The sequence below is a fragment of the Solanum tuberosum genome, unplaced genomic scaffold, assembly GCF_000226075.1.
Source record: "Solanum tuberosum cultivar DM 1-3 516 R44 unplaced genomic scaffold, SolTub_3.0 scf00611, whole genome shotgun sequence".
NCBI lineage: Eukaryota > Viridiplantae > Streptophyta > Magnoliopsida > Solanales > Solanaceae > Solanum > Solanum tuberosum.
Genome location: NW_006239526.1, coordinates 319 through 15050, shown reverse-complemented (window position 1 = coordinate 15050; position 14732 = coordinate 319). Strand labels below are relative to the sequence as shown.

General features: G+C 29.8%; 1 pseudogene; it reads left to right on the top strand.

The window, feature by feature from the left end:
* Nucleotides 1–10020, top strand: part of LOC107058718 (transcription factor MYB114-like) — a 25747-nt pseudogene extending 15727 nt beyond the window's left edge.
* The last annotated feature ends 4712 nt before the right edge of the window (nt 10021–14732 follow it).

Genomic DNA, 14732 nt, shown 5'->3' with positions numbered 1-14732 from the left:
GCGAGAAAAGAGATTCATGCATTGCAAGATAAGATTCATGCGTCGCGAGGAAAAGATTCATGCATAGCAAGAGAATGGGTCACGCATAGCAAGAGAAATATCCATGCATTGCAAGAGAAAGATTCATGCATCGCGAGAAAATCAACGTCGGCTATATCATTTTCATTTGCAAGGACAACATCAAGAAAACCATCAACAACGACATCAAGAGAACTATCAACATATTACATCTGCCTATTTTATTACTTCGTCATCAAAAGAAGAGTGCACTGAATATTATAATGCAAATATGAAACATAAGCTTTATTTGCTTTACGTCAAACCCGATGGAGTTGACGTCAAATGTTCAAGGAGAACAATTAAATGTCAACACGGTAAAAGACACTGTCTCCCATTTGAAATGCATTTTTTGTGCTAATGAGTTTTATCTCAACCCTTGTCGAGAGCATCCAAAAGGATGAATTCTCAAAACAAACCACAGGTGCGGACGACATCAATTAGGATGCAGCACAACGTGGAACTTTTTCTTAGCAGCGAACTGGGACATAGTCCAAAGAGGAGTGTCAAACTCTTAGGACGCGAGCAGAGGAACAACTTTCACCACAATCAAACCACACCCCTATCAGAAGGCATGTGGGTTTTTCTTGGATTGGTCAGTTCCTATTTTGCATCCGGAAAATTTTGGGTTCACCGGAAGCAATTTTCTAATCTGAGTGACAATGTACCAAGAGCTTTGGAAATTATGTCCGTGTAAGTTCTTAATTATGGGTGTGAAGCGCGCCACACTCATGACTAAGAGGTTGCAAGCCTCTTTTTCACACTCAATTTATTTTGTCGCTTCTCCAAAACCAAAGGTGTTCTTGCATAATAGATTTCCTTTTCAACCAATTGAGTCGAACTACAAGCAGCTTGATGCCCTAGGTTGAGGGATATGTAGGCAGAATCAATGTTGAAACCCGGCTGTATTCCAATATTCGCTCTCAAATCTTATTCCCAAGCATTTCGGTATCTTCATAATCCGACATCAGGATGACCTTGGATTCTTTCAAAATCGTGCGTCAAATCAAGCGTATCGAACAACAAGTGACCTGACTTCTCGTATAACTTGAGATATGTAGGAAACCCATTTTCGGGGTTCGGCTATAATTCCTAAAGCCTGTGCCAAATCCCTTTTCCAAAAGATGAAGAGGTAGTCGGTCAAAATTGGATTTGTCAATTTCATTTGCCTCGGATTTCTTTCATCAATCCAAGTCAAACGAGGGACAGTTGTTGACACCCAATTTTGATTCAAAAATCGTCTCAAAAAGAGTTTGTTTTATATTCAATTAAATTAATTTGGTTTAAAGTACAAGTTATTTATTTTATTAGTTTAATTATTCTTATTTTATATTATTTTGTTTTATTTAATTTTGTTGATTTGAAAAGCACATTTTATTTAAGTTACGTTATTTTAGTTATGGCCATAGTTTTAAAATAATTAGTTTTATAGAAGTAATAATAATAATATAGTTTGCAAGACTTTTAAATAGTTTGTCACTTTTCATAAATTTTAGATGGTGTATATGTTTTACATAATTATGTATATGATTAGTATATTTTATGATTATTCGAAAATCGTCAAAAAATAATAATTATATTTTAAATATTAGGGATGGTTATAGTTTTGAGTTAATAAGTTTTATGAAATTCAAAATACTTTCAAGTTATTTTTTTAAAGTAATTTTTATCACTTTTTAATAATAAGTATGTGTAATTTGCAATCACGCTATTTTATAAATATTTAAAAATTATCACAAAAGATTTTACATTTTAGTTAAAATTTTTTATCAATTTGCTTTAAGTTATAGCTATAATTTCGAGTTAATTAGTTTTGTAATTGAATTAATCAATTTATAATTAAGTTTATTATTTTTATTTTGTTGAGATTAAGAAACTCATTAATTAATTTATATTAATTCATCTTATTTGGCTTTTTAGTCGAATAACCAATTAAGCTCAATTTGGTTACATCCCTAAATACAATTGGCTATAATTATAAGCAAATGGGCCAAATTCTCAACTCCAATCCAAACTCTTTCCTCACCTAACCTTTAAACCCACTTAAAAGACCTTTTTGGGCCAAATTCAACCCTTTTTCCAGCAGCCCAACAACAATTCAACAATTTTCATACCAATTCCAATAAACTCCCAGCCCAAAAACGCCCCAGCCCACTTTAATACACCCAACCCGACCCACTACAATACAACAACATTACAATAATATAGTGAACAGTAGCCGACCCCTGCACATCTTCTTCTTCTACACAAATCTGCCAGTCCAACAACTCCCACAGCTTTCTCTGCAACAGCCGCCCACCTCGATCTTTTCATCCGAATTTTGGGGGATTTTGTTTGAAATTTGATACAAGCAACAGCTTTGAGGGAGAAAAATTCAAAAGAGGTTGAATCCGGATTGACGATTTTGCCCCAAGCTACTCCAAAAAATTCACCCGTCTCTTTCAAATCATGAGCTCTAGTTTTCCCCTATATATATCCCCTCCTTCTCCATTGTTCAAGGTGGGATTTTGGGGGAACCAAAAAGAACCTAAAGAATTCAAGCAAAAATCGTAAAATACACACTAAACATATTCGAAACAAATAATAGATCAGTGTGATCATAGTGTGATTCCCCTGCTCATTTGTAGGAGTCTTTGTAATCTCCTTTTGGTGGTGAAATCGTCTTCGTGGCTGCTCGTCTCACCCCTGTTTCGCTGCTCTCTCAAAGGTAAATGTCTTTGATTTTAGTTGTTTTAGTTGATATTTTGTTCGTGAACTAGGGCTCTCGTTTGTTTCTATCTTTCTTAGCTTGCATCCCTGTTATTTGTAGCTTGCAGCTGAAGTCTGATAGTGGAGTGTTTAGTTTTCAAGTTAAACATTGTCTTAGTTGTTTGAAGCATGAGACATGCTCTTGGGTTCATTGTTTTTTTTTTTTTTAGAGTTGTTTCGTAATCTCGAAGCTAGTTAATACGGAGATTGAATGTTGCTGTGTCTGTTATGCATTGGATGCAATAGTTCGTATTTTCTCTTTTTTTTATTTATCTCGAGATAGTCCTCTAACAATGGGTTCCGCTTGATTCATGCTCGTATCTTCATTCCGCCTAGATTTAAATTTTAAAAAAAAAAAGAAAAGAAATTTTTTGCTTGTTGTTTATAGCTTCTGGAGAGTGTGTATCATGGTTATAATGTTCTAAAAAGAGGGACTGAGATTAGCAGTAAGCTGCTGCCCCAAAAATACAAGTGCTCCAAAATCATTTCTTGTTCCCAACTTGTCACTATTGCTCATTTCATATAGTCATATTTGTTTGGTATGCTCATCTTTGTGGTTTAATCACTTCTTGGTACGCTAAACACATCTATCTCTTGAGGTTATTTGAGCTTAAGAAAGGTTTATATTTGATGTTGTTTATGTTCTTTGTTATCTGGGAAAGGGAAGTATATTTAAGTGGACAGGTGCTTTTGATTTTAAATTCTAAATAGTTATGCTTGAGAGTTGTTTCATTTGTTCACTTTTTGTTTCGAATTCCCTTACTTGAATATATTTTATTTTCTTTACCATCCCAAGTAAAAATGGTTATTTCTTATGTCATGAAAGTTTTCTTTTTCTTTGAATCGTACTAATATATTTTCTTCTTTCTTCCGTTATGTGCGAATGCCACTTGAGTCCATGGGGACTCCATTCCTATCCTTGCATTTCGGGGATTATGCTTCCCTTTATCGAGTCTAAAAATAGCCGATGAACAGGTTATAGGCAGTTGAACGAATACACAAAGGCTGGAAACCCAGATACAAGCCTCCAAAAGTCCTAAGATGGACTATATACATCCATTATACACTGTATACATTCAGTATACGTCAATATACAGGCCAAAAACGCAGGGATACAGGGCTGATGCGAAATACATGAGTTTGGAAGAAAGATATACATGAAAAGGGCTGATATACATGCCGATATACACTGATCTACATCAAGTGTATACAAAAACGGGATTGAGTAAAATTCCCAAAAACAGTAGCGAATTTGGCCCAAGAAAGGCCCAAATTCAATTTTCTCCCTTACGCTTTAATTATTTAATTGCGATTACTTATTATTTGTTGTTTAACTCTAACTTTAGAATTTTTAATTAATTTAGTTGAATCCCCCAAAAGATGAACCATATTCTTTATGTTAGTTTCTTTAAAAATAATTCATTTTATCAACTCTTATGCTTATTCAAATGTTTTAGTCAAAACTTTCACTCATCTTTAATTAGATTAAAATAATGTCTTGGTTTGTCTTATTTTTTGGGTTCGAATTATTATTTCTAAAAATGACGCAAATAAATTTTAATTAACCTAGTTTTGTTAAAATCCTAATTGACCAAGTTGTCACAATTAAGTTCTAATTTTCTTAAAAAATAAAAAATTGCTCTTTGTTTAACTATTTTCTACAAAGTTAATCTAATAATGTAAAATTTATTATTAAATACTTACTTAGTCATTTTCTCAAAAATGTTAGTTAAAACTTTTATTTTACAATTAATTCGAAATGATTTTCATGCTTTAATATATTAAATTGGTTTAAGTTATTTTAAAATGAATTAAATAAATTCTAATTAGTCTAGTTTTATTAATTTTCTAATCACTTGAACCTTGATTCAAATATTTTCATTTTTAGGTCTCTTCCTCTAAAAAGATAGAATAAAATAGTTCCTTTTTAGTTATTTTTCAAACTTAATCGATTAGTGTAAATTATTATATATTTTTTATGTTATTATTTTTACTAAAAATAGTCAAATATATTTTAAGTCAAGTCGCAGGTCAACCGCATGTTAGTCGGACACTTCGAATGCTTAAACCCTTCTCGAAGTGTAAATTGAACCCCGAACCCTCTTTGGTATTTTCAAATGATTTTTTTCTGTTTAAATCTTTGAAAATTATAAGTTTTCTTAATTTCTTTAAAAAATTAAGTGGCGACTCTTTCTAAGTATTTCTCAAATTGTTTTATACTTAGAACATTTCAAAAAGTGATTTTTCTAGAAATAGTTAAATTACGACACAACAGTTCCCATCATAGCTGGTAATATCTCACTCCAATTATTTAGAAACAAATTTAGAACTTAAATCTTACCTATTATATTTTCAAAACTATGGATTCAGACCTATTATATTTAACTCATAAAAGTAGGAGTAAGTCTACGTACACTCACTCTTTCAGACCTCAGTTATGAAATCTTACTAAATATGTTATGATTATTAATAGAAGTATTGAAATCAGGGGCATAACTACCCTTAGCCTAGGATGTCCAATTGGATACCCTTTATTGTAAAATACATCGTATTTATAAGTAACATAATATTTTAAATGGTTAAATAACACATTTTGGACACCCTTGAAAAATAATAAAGTTTCTTATCTTAGTGCTTTTAGTCGTGGACTTTTTTTACATTTTCAAAAGAGCTCCTTATTAATTTCTTAATTAATAAATCTGTTATTTCAAAATAATTCAAAATTAATAAATCTGTTATTTGACTTCTGATTTTTTTTTTTATTTTCATTAAATTTTTTTAAGTAATTATTTAATTTAAAGTTAATAATGAAAATCATATTTATTTATTTATTTCATAAAGTTACTAAATGTAAAAAGGCTCCATAAAATTTATTTTAATATAACTCGTTTGATTCTACTCTTTATTTTCCATTTCTCGTTGTTAGTCAGTCATCAGAGGTTCGTGAAATCTTGAAGCATAAAAGTGATTTCACTCTAAACTGAATTTTCTCTCTCTCTTTTTTCTTTGTCTGTTCACTTCCTATCAAATAAACGTGAATATTAAAGATAAATATTATGTAGTTTTGATTTTAAAATTTTTGATATATTTTTTAATTAAAAAAATTAATCATTGATGTTACGTAGTTTGATTTACAAAATTTAAGTGCACCCATTCATTAAATTATTTTTATTAGCTATGAAATTTGTGAACAGCCTTTGTAAAATTTTTGGCTACGCCATTGATTAAAGTCAGATGAATCCGAGATGCTTGAATGTTGCATCGGCTCCATATAGGGATGGCAATGGGGCAGTGCGGAGCGGCGGCGAGGAGGGTTTAGCTTAACCGGCAAATTTTTTAATCCTTTCCACCCCGCTCCACTAACAACTTTTTTCATTTTCAACCTGCCCCGCATAATTTTTTTAATATTTTCTTTTTCTAGTTAAGTTTGATACTAAAAATAAAATTCATAAAAATAAATTCAATTTTCATTAAGTTTTATTAATTTAATAGATAATGACTTGAAAATTTATTTTTTAGAGGTCAATTGGGAAACATATAACAAATTGTATTATTTTTTATTGAACCATTTTCATTTACTATCTTGAATATATTAGTATTTAAACAAATTATCTTAATATATAATGCTTTATCACTCTTATACCATGTAAAAAGTTAAAATTACGTTTAAACCCATATAAAATCACATATATCCGTAACCCGCCCCACATTAATTTTAAAAAAAAACACTTCAACCCGCCCCACATCCTTCCTGCCCCACATCCGCCCCGCCCCATAAATGCTGATCTCCATATGAGAAGTATGATTTTGAGTTATAATATTTCATTAGATAAGAGTACATCTGATATATACCTTTTTGTGTATATGCGAAAATGTGCAGGTTTAAACCGATGCAGGAAAAAATGTAGACTAAGATGGACAAATTATCTTCAGGCTTCATAAGCTTCTAGGCAACAGGCAAGTTTATATTCAAACTAACACTTCGATTGATATGAACATAACAACATTTAAAATATAAGTGTATTTTGATTTATTTATAATGTTAATGATTGTGGAAAAGAATATATCAATTAGTGTTTGGTCATATCTTAATTTGATTAAGGAAATATCATATTAAGTTCAAAGACTGATTATGAGAGCTATGTCCAATAGGATTGAACGCATCAAACTAAATTAAGAAAATAAAGAAATTGGTAGTGAAAAAATATATTCTATTTTTTTATACCCGTAAAATTATTGTCAAGGATTTTACTCAATTACTTTTTGGGGACATTAGAAACAAAAATTATTACGTGATTTTTTTTAATAGTCTATATCGATCGCTTTTCCTTCATTAATTTGATTCTTTTAATAAATGCGTGTAATCAAGGAATAACTATCGACTAGCTAGTTTGAATTATCTTTTTTCCATTTAGTAATAAAAGTCTTTCGTTATCACTTTCTAAAGATATGATATAAAGATTTGAGGTGGACAATTCTTCAATAAAGACCTATCAAGAATGATCATGTGGCTGTAGACATTGAAATTTTGCGGACTCACGTGTTCAATTCGAATTGGGATTCTAGAAGATGTGTTCAATTTCAATTAGAATTCTTAGAGGTTACTCAACCTTAAACCCTAGTTTATGCCTATATAAAGGGTACTAAATTCCCTTAAAAGGCATTTCAAAATATCCGATAAACTCTTGGGTATTTTTAAAGATCAGGATCTCGAATATTCCACAAAAGTCATGGTACTCATATAGAGGTCAAATCTAAATCATCCTAGTTCGAGAAATATGCCACTAACGGCCCTCGAATCATGGATAAATCTTAGGAGAGTAGAATCAAGGGATCAACAACATTGTACCCGCAATCTTGATAAATAAAATTATGTTTCTTCATATTTTTTTGTGATTGTAATTTATTTTCTGTCACTTAAAAATTTGTTACAAACAGTATGTGATATTAAGCTAGAACGGATCAAAAGTCACAAATTAATCATCCACCATGATTTTATGGCTAGCACAAAAATACTTATAAGTATGTGATATTAAGCTAGAATGGATCAAAAGTCACAAATTAATCATCCACCATATAATGGCTAATAAGCACTTTAATTTGACAAAGTCTTATCCCTAATATCATTTGTTGTCTCTAAAATATCCTCCGTCAAAAATACTTTTATATATCTTTTTGTTGTAATTATTATTTTTCACACATCCTTTCTATGCCAAAATAGTAAATCATCCTAGTTTGAGAAATACGCCACTAACGGATGCATCTAAAAAATTCCATAAAGAGATCAAAACCTCGATATATTCCACAAAAGTCATGGAATATTCATATAGAGGTCAAATGTAAATCATCCTTGTTTGAGAAATACGCCACTAACGGCCCTCGAAACATGGATAAATCTTAGGAGAGGAGAATCAAGGGAGGAACAGAATTGTACCCGCTATCTTGATGAATAAAATTATGTTTTTTCAGATTTTATTTTTGTCGTTTATTTATTTTCCATATGTTTAAAATTTGTTGCAAACCGTGGCTAAGATGAGTATTCTAGTTTATATCATCACGACTATAAACACTTTTTTTGTCCATATTAACAAAATATCTAATTTAATTCGCTCTTTCAAAATCAACACAACAATAGATTTTTAATTTTTTTTTATGTTGCTTACCTTAATTATAAAGGTTTTTGGAGAAAACCTATAAAAGGCACCTCTTTTTTACATAACCGTACCATAGACACAATATTGTGTAAGTTTAATTTCAAGCTTACTTATAGAATTAAGATATATTGATGTTTTTTTAATGATTCTATTTTGTGATTTTTCCAAACCTGACTTATAAGATTACGTTGAATATATTGTTGATGTTGTTATTTTTTTTATTATTTTTGTAATTTACTCTCTATCTTATTTCTTTATAATGATTCACACCTTCATATGTTAATTCTGTTTAAATCAAATTTAATGTCTACTTCATGATCACTATGTTGGAAATCTTGATGGAGAATTTGGATAATGTCATTTGCAGTGGTATGCCGCCATATGTATATATTATTATTCTAGATCTTCGTATAAATTTGTTTATTTTACTTTCTCTTTTGATTTGCTTTAAAAAGAAAATCTTCTCTTTTGGTCTTTAATTTTTATTTTCTACCTGACATTTAAAGACCACAAAACTAAATATTATTTTGATATATTATACATATCTTTAGTTTAATATTATAAAATTTAAAAAATAATAATTAATTTTCTTAAATTTTGTGTCATGTCAAACCAGATAAACAAATTAAAACAAAGAAAATCAAAAATGAGTATTCTATTTTATCGTTTTGCAAAGAAATAAACAGATTAAGATGTGAATCACTAAAATAAATAAAATAGGATGGAGATTATAAAACAGAACACACCATAGGGGGTGAGGAATGCAGAAGTTTCTATTATAGAGAAAATTATTTTTGTTTTAGAAAATACCAAATAATTAATATATGTACAGAAAAATGAGAATTATCAAGTGCATTTCATTACTAAAAATACTGTTTTTCTCAAGGCATAATACATAAGTATATCTTTTAAGTTGGTCTTAATTCATATTTATGCTCTCCAATTTTGAGTGTGCACAAGTAGATAATTAAATTTGTATAAAGTTGAACAAATAAATAGACGTATCCTATGTGGCATCATATATGGCAATTTGAGTCTTATGTGGCGTCCTCCGTGTATTAAGCCTAATAGGATTCATGACGATCGATTTCAAAAATAAAATAAATTTAACAACCATGATGGTCGATTTTATTGGTCGGATATTTTAATGAGTTGATTGAGATATAACCGTAAAAAAAATCGACAGATTCGAATGGTTTTCGCATTTCTGAATATTATTTTCATTTATTTTTAATATAAAATCAACCAATTTCGTCTTTTTTTATTTTTTTTAAATTAAAAAAAAAAAACAAATTTTGAGGTTCACGATAAAAGATATTGAATTATATTTTTACAACTTTAATTTTTGCACTAAAAACCCCACCGGACATCTTTCGGTTCATGAAAAAGAATTTTTTTTTTTAATTTGTTTCTAATAGTGATTATCTTTTAAATGATCCGATTATATATTCTTAATTTTATTATGTTGTTCATTAATTAGGTGGTCGCTTATTGCTGGGAGACTTCCAGGAAGAACAGCAAATGATGTGAAAAATTATTGGAATACTCACTTACTCCATCTGTCCCTAATTACTTGCCAACTTTTCCTTTTATAGATATCCCTAATTACTTGTCCATTTTGACAAATCAAGAAAAGACAAAAAAAAAAATTTCTATTATACCCTCAATTAATTATTTTGAAAAAAGTAGAACTTCTTAAAAACCTTAAGTTTTTAATTCATCCACAACAAAATTAATAGGGGTAAAATGGTAAACTCACTATGTCAATAATTATTTTCTTAATAGGTGTGTCAATTCAAAAGTGAACAAGAAGTTAAAATTGATCAAAGTATCAGCAATAAGTGCAAAGCCGTTACGATCCCCAATAATGAAATAATTAGACCTCAACCTCGGAAACTGCCAAAAGTTACAACACAAGTGTCGACCACAAAAAAGGAAGACAACAACGCTGAATGGTGAACAAGTTTACTTCTAAATGCCAACTGCAACGAAAAATTTGCAAGTTGACAATACGTCGTCCATACAAAATTTGTTGGACGACGAGAAAATATTAGTACCAGAAATATCTAAGGATGGTAATGGTACTATTGGAACCAAAAATAATTGGAGTAACGACTTTTCTATTTATGATGATGTTGACCTTTGGGGTCTACTTAATTAATATAATTAATTGAAGCCTTCCATATTAATACGAACATATGTACGTACTCTAAGTACGTATTTTATGTTATGTTATATTTCGTTTTTATTTATTTTTGTTATAATTGTGATGTTCGGAGATCGATGTACTATGTTATGTTATGTTATGTTTTATTTTTATTGTTTCGGAGATGTACTTTATGTTATGTTTGCAAAGTGGGATCTCATTTTGCAGTAAGGTACTGGACTTCACTTTTTTTCATGTGCATTTAATTTAATTTTTTTCATAGGTATATATAATGTCATGTTTTCTAATAGTGACGCTACATAGTGATTAGGATTTGCTTGGATTGCCACTCAATTTTAGGTAATTCACCATCAACATAATCGATTTTTTTTTTTTAAAAAAAACAAACTTTAATTTACCTAATTAGCTTAAACGATCATACTCACCGAATTTTGTAATTTTTGATGAAATTTAATCACGTAACATATATAATTTTTTTTAAAAATAGTTGTAAGACAATTAACAACCCAGACAATTCTTGACTAACATGTCCATATTTGTTCTGAAAAATGCTCAAGCGTTTGTATGTTTGTTCTAGTAAACTTTTGATGATACCTCGGCATTAGGATTTTAATTTTAGGGATCCATTAGTCAGAGTATTTATTTAAATTGGACTCAATCCAATTATATTTATTTTGATTGGATCCACAATCTAAACTATTTTTCAGATTGCCTCCCTTGTTCTATTCACTAAACCACTGATGATATAATCGGAGTATATATATTCTATGGTATCAGTATATTCTAATAGTATCAAACAATAATTGAGCAGTCTCTTCACTGAAAGATTGTCTCTTCCTCTTTGATGCCATCAGAGTATATTTAAACTCTAATAATGTCAAGGTAACTGAGTAATGTTTTTAGTAAAACAATGTTTCTTCCTCTTTGATACTATCAAAGGATGTGTGTGTATATATATATATATATATATCAAACAGTAAATGCTAATTAGAGTATATATATGGGTAAATTTTAGGAATCACATAGTTTTAATATGAAATTACAATCTATCCCTCTTTAGTTTGTAATTACATTAATCCCTTAAAAAGTAACACAAACCGGATACATAATATGTAGCTCGGATACATTAAAAACTAGCTCGAATACATTAAAAACTATCTCAGATACATTATAAAATAAATCGGATACATTAAATACTGGCTCGGATACATTAAATACTGGCTCGGATACATTAAATACTGGCTCGGATACATTAAATACTGGCTCGGATACATTAAATACTGGCTCGGATACATTAAATACTGGCTCGGATACACAGAAAGGGATATTGGAAATAAGGGAAACATAAGACATGTATTTCAATAATTTTTCATATATATACTCTTTGATGTTATCAGGGTATATATATATACTCTAATGGTAATATATATACAAAACATTAAATGCGAATTAGTAGTAAAAATAGGGGCAATGAAAGTAAGGAGATATGCACTTGTAAATAGTTTCCTTTTTGGGTATAAATGCTATTTTCCCTTAATTTTATGTATTTGTCACCTATCAATCGTAACATATTAATTTTATGGAAAATTATGCGGATAAACAAACATATACTAATTAATTATCTAACATAGCTATGGTTTGAAGTAATTACCGCTTGCAGCTTAATTTTAGTTGTAATAACGTGCACCTCTCTCCTCTCTTCCTCTCTTTCTCTCTCTCGCCTCTCTTCTCACTTATACATATACAAATACAAATTATACTTATATACAATTATATGACAGATATACAAATGCAATTACCTCTCTCCATTTTCTTCCCTCTCTCGCTCGCCTCTTTCTTTCCTCTCTCGTTCGCCTCTTTCCTCCCTCTTCCAATCTCGCTCACCAGATTTACAAATACATATGTATACCAGTTAAAATATATACAATTATCTGACAGATATATACACAATGCGACAGATATACATATACAAATCGACTTTCTCCACTCTCGACCCTCTCTCACTCGCCTCTTTCCTCCCTCTCTCAATCTCGCTCGCCTCTCTCCTCCCTCTAACATGTAGCTACGAATCGTAATTAGCAAACTATAACTATGAAACCTAATTAAAATTATTTTAGTGGCTATTTGCGAAAGTTCTCTAATTTTAATGGGCCGTATATCAATTATTACGTATTATGTGTTATAATAATTTATTGTTGATTTGTACTGAATACCGAATACAATTGAGTATAGGATATAATTTTAATTTTTGTAGCTGGTATTTTTTAATACAACAAATATATTGTAGCCCAATATAATTAAGTAATGAATAACTAATTTGGGATACAATATTAAAATTTATGTGTTATAATAATTTATTGCTGATTTGTAGTGCGTAGTGTATACAATTGAGGACCGAATACAATTTTATGTTTTAACTAAGGAGGAAAAATACATAAATTGTTCTAATAGTACATTTTGGAGAGAAAAAATCTAATACAATTGTGTCTGATATATGAATATGGGGGAAAACCCTAGAAAGATGGGTAAATATGTAGTGGGTGAATGTTTTTTCTTTTTTACCGGATAGTGGTGTAGAAATTAGTCTAATGTGGGACTGATTTGAGAAATTAAAGGAAAGAAAATTAATTATATTAGGATACAAATTATTTTCTAAAATATTGACATTTTGACATTTTTAATAATTATTTTAAAGTATAGATGTATTTAATAATTATGTTAGAGATTGTGATTAGTTTGATACTTTTCCCTTATTACGTCTCTTCATTTTTCCGTGGCCCAAAAGCTTTAACGATTGGTCCGCTTAAAACATTTTTCCTCTTCTTTTTTGGCTTTTTGCCCTCATAAGTGATTCAAGAGTGTAATAATTGCCTAGTAAAAGTTACCCATTTCAAAAAAATAACTTTCACATATAGCAAACATAAAAATCATGTTTGTATATTATAGCTATAGTTTGTATAATTACGCATCATAGCAAACTTTATGTTTGCTATGGAGCATCAGATTGTATAACTCGTTGGCAGGAGCTTCAGATTTATATAATTTCGCTGGTAGGCCATTTGTATAAATCGTTGGCAGTCTCTCGTTTGTATAAATCGCTGGCAGCCTCTCAATTCAATTTTATGTTTTTGTATATCTTCATAAAATTTGAATTTATATACCATTGAATCGAAATAAAACATTTGTATATCAAATCTCTCTCTCGCTTTATACAACACAAATTATACATTGTAATTTGTATAATCTGTGTTTGTATAAGGCGAGAAAGAGAGAAAGGCAAAAGAGAACTGGCAGGGGAAGATCTGTATTTGTATAATTATAAGTGTATAGGACGAAAATATATGTATTCGTATTTGTATATACAGTTTTCTCTCAGTTTATACAAACACAAACACACTTTACATTTGTGTTTGTATAAAAGCGAGAGAGGCGAGGGAGAGAGTGGCGAGAGAGAAACCTAGGGAGAGAGGCGAATATCAATTGTTTGCTACGGGTTACAATTAAATCAAACTGTGGTTATAGCATTTAATTTGAATTAATAGTTTCCTATTTTATACAATTTTCCCATTTCAAAACAACTAAGTTTACCCATTTCCAAAAAAATTGTATGAAAGGAATTTCCCTGAGTTAATATATGGTGTGTTTGGTACGGAATTTCTCTAATGAAAGGAAGAAAAACAAGTTCAATGAATAATATTTTAAGTTCATTATTAGCTCCTCACACCCTTCGCTGCCCCTGAATTCCTTCTCTTGTCACCCCTATAGACTATAGTGAATATTTTTGAAATATATTTATGAGCAACTTAAAAAATGACTATATTTATAGGGTCATTAAAGTACAATAGCTATAAGTATGGTATTTATAAGAAATGACTAAAATTTAACTTTTTCTCTAGCTATATTATTGTATATGTTTTTTTATTTTTCTATTCATACACTAATACAGTTTTAATTACAATGAACTAAATAAGGAAACTGTATTAATCGTACAAATTCAAATTAGTATCTTTATTTATAAATTTTAAAGTATTAATATATCAAGGATACAAGTATTTGTACCCAATTTTGGACCTCCACAATATATATTAATCATCGAGCTTCTTAAA